Source organism: Furipterus horrens, unplaced genomic scaffold (assembly GCF_987537825.1).
Source record: "Furipterus horrens unplaced genomic scaffold, mFurHor1.1.pri manual_scaffold_4, whole genome shotgun sequence".
Lineage (NCBI taxonomy): Eukaryota > Metazoa > Chordata > Mammalia > Chiroptera > Furipteridae > Furipterus > Furipterus horrens.
In genome coordinates, this window is record NW_028327174.1 from 119,879,603 (window position 1) to 119,883,075 (window position 3,473).

The 3,473-nt window shown below is 45.5% G+C and overlaps 1 pseudogene; it reads left to right on the forward strand.

The window, feature by feature from the left end:
- Positions 1-467: 467 nt before the first annotated feature.
- LOC150012745 (arginine vasopressin-induced protein 1 pseudogene) lies at positions 468-1,388 on the forward strand (annotated as a pseudogene).
- The last annotated feature ends 2,085 nt before the right edge of the window (positions 1,389-3,473 follow it).

Genomic DNA, 3,473 nt, shown 5'->3' on the forward strand with positions numbered 1-3,473 from the left:
GGCTGTTTCTTTCACATGGGCAAATCAGGTCATTAGACTTGATTGTCTGAATAAGGAAAATGAAAGTATTAAATTCACAAAAATTAATTTTCTATATGTAAAGAAGGTCCTCGGGTTTGTGAATACTCTGCTTTATGGCCTGTGGAAGGTGGCGCTATGGGTGTTACTCTGTCCCTACCCACTAGCACTAAGTCTCTAGGCTACTCGCTACAAGAGATCTCAAGTTCTCATTCCTGGAGAGCAGAATATATCTCCATTCCTCTGGCTGACAGAGATACTGGGTTCCTTGGATATGAGGATGATTCATTGATATTTTTTAGCAAATTCAGGAATAAGAAAATTCTTCTGAGATTATAATACATCAAGAAGGCAAAATAAAGAGCAGGAAATTGTTTTGTTTACTGGATATTTGTGCTAAGTTATATCTGACACCTAGAGTCAGATACAGAAGATGGCATCTGGCTTTCTCCAGGGAGCCGCGGCTGTGACTGAGGTGGCCGGCTTCGGGTAGCCAGCACCCAGGATGGGCACTCCGGCCTCTGTGGTGAGCGAGCCCCTCCCCTGGCAGGCCCCGACAGAGGCTCTGGGCTGCAAGCAGGCATCAGCCAACATCTTCCAGGACACTGAACTGCTGCAAATCCAGGGCCTGTTTCAGCACAGTGGGGACCAGCTGGCCGAGGAATGGGCACAAATCATCTGGGAGTGTGCAGGGGACCCTCATATGGCAAAGGTTTTGAGGAGGCTGCACAGGAAGAGGCCCCCAAGGCAGAAACCTCTGGGCCACTCACTACACCATTGCAGCCGGCTCAGAATCCCAGAGCCCCGGGATCCACTGGCCGAAGCACAGAGCAGTGCCACAGAGATGGCTTCCAGCGATCAGTATCTGAACACTAGGAGGACAAGTGCCAGGATCCGTCGGAACTGGAGGAAGCCAGGCCCCACAAGGAACCTCCATCAGGTCAGACACTGATCCAGGGAAGGCACTGGGAATGGCAGTATCTTCCCCAGGAAATACAGGGACTTTGGCCAAAGGGCCGGGGAAGGTGGAGGAGGAAAAGACTTGAGGCGGACAGCCCCACATGCTGCTGCTGGCCTGTTCAATTCAGAGCAGGGCTGGAGGTGTCCACTGAGCTCTGCAGTGTGTGGGACCCATCCGTCACCAGGAGAAACAGCGACCCTTCCCCATCTAACACTATACTTGGACAGCATGATATTGTTCTAGGAGTCAAGTGACGGACACTCAAACTAAGCTTCTCACCACTCCTGCTCCTAACCTTACTGCTTACGACTGACGGTCCAGAAGCCTGTCTTGTGCTACACCCCTCCCCTATCAGGTCACGCAAGGAACCTGGTTTAAGTGGCAAAATAAAAACATTTGCATCAAAAAAAAAAAAGAAGATGGCAACTGCAGGAAGGGTTCCACCATCTATGTGGCACTTGCCTATGAGGTGCTCTGCATCCACATGTGCAATGCTCTCTCCAGCGCTGCTAGGGCACTATCACCTGTCCTGGATTTGCAGACACCATCTGGCACTCAGACACTCAGGTGACTAACTCAACCAGCTCTTGGTCCATCCAGCTTCGAGGCCCAGGCTGCCTTGATTCTAAGCCTGTGCTGCCTGAAAATGAAATGCAATGTTGACAGCACCTGAATCAGATTTTCGGTCTTAGCCCACTTTCATTGTCCGGATTACAATGTTGCATTCAGACATTCTGTGTGCACCTGGAGTCAGTGCCTGTTTCACTATGACCCTGTTTTTTCATTTTCCAGCAATGGATGGGGTCTACAGGGAAACACATCCATTCACTTCTGTAACAAGGCCTCATTCCCAGGCACTTCTGAGGTCTCTTTTTCATGTTTAGATTTCAATCTCTGCGTGGGAATATTTCAACAGAGAGCTTGTAGGGAAGCCTGGCCTGTAATTATGGAAACCAAGAATGTAAATGTTTCCATTAATACTGGTCCACCTACTCTCTTGGACAGACATTATTTGGCAAAGAATGAGGTGAAATGGAGGCAGGATTTCAGGTCTTCCCACACAAAATCCCAGGCTCTTGTCATAGCTGGAGTCTTGCTTTCCGGTGTAGCTTTTAAATCCCTGAGCTCCAGAGGGTTGCAGAAGTTTCTGGACCTAGTTTTGCATTCACTGAACTAATCATGCAGCGTCATTCTCCTGTATATCAAAGCGTTGCTGACAGTCCAGTTCTGTTCCCAAAACATCAGCTCCCGAAAGTGTTTACTGAAGAAAAAAAAGGCAATGAGGAAACAGCTGCTGGAAGGGCCCAGAACATGTCCCTTGGGGTGACACTTGGCCATCTGTATATCCTCTTATGGCTAATCTCTCCAGTTCTCAGAGAAACAGCCCATTAACTCAGACAGCTGGGAAAATGACAGAAACCATCTTTTAAAAAAACGTTTTTATTTTGTAATGTTTATGTTTCAGGATCCGGGAACATAAGAACATTAACCTTTTACCAGCTGTCCAAGCCCAAAGACATGGATGCTGAAACTTGAGTGGGCCTTACTCTTATTGCCCACACCACAAGCAGATCCACTTTGATCCAGCTGACATCAAGGGTGTGTGCTGAGACAGGCAGCTTCAGTGCTAGGTTATAGTTTATAATTTATTTTTACTTATTTATTTATTTATTTTAAAAATCCTCACCCAAGGATATGTTTATTGATTTGAGATAGAGAGAGAGAAACATTGATTGGTTGCCTACTATATGCATCCCAACCAGGGATCAAACCCGCAGCCTAGGTATGTGCCCTGATGGAAGATTAAACCCACCAACTTTTGGTGCACAGGACAATGCTCCAACCAACTGAGCCACCCAGCCAGGTCTATAGTTTATAATTTGGGTGTAATGATGCCTGAGGCCTGGTCAGGTTTTCTTGCAGCATAATTTCCCAAGTGTCACAGAATCTCGAGAAGGGGCTCCATCCCCCTCACAGCAGGTGTTGCTTTATACTTCACCATTTAATGTGAGTGGGACTGGGGTCCTCAGGACCTTCTGTTTCTAGAGAAGCTATCCTTTACCTGGAAAGCATGTATCTCTCACAAAGGCTCCTCCATTTGTTTCCATCACTCTGAAGTTACAATATAGGGTCAAGGGAGGGTCCATAAAGCAGACCCCTATAATAAATCTCCTATCTCCTGGCTTGGGTCAGATATTCTGCTTTGATTTACAGATGCACAGAAGTCTCCCCTTAAAAAAATAAATACACAAGAGAATTCTGGGTCATGGAGACTCTAGTTGAGTATGAAAAATAATAAACTTTTAAGGAAAATCATATTTTTCTTTTCAAAGACAATCAGAAAGGTTGAGCCACAATTTCTATTTTTATTTATTTATTTTTAATGTTAATGTGGATTTATTTTATAATTTTTATATTTTTTAATGTTTTTTATTTTATTTTTTTGGTTTTTCAATTGTAATTGTCCCATTTTTTCCCCATTGTTCTCCCCGAC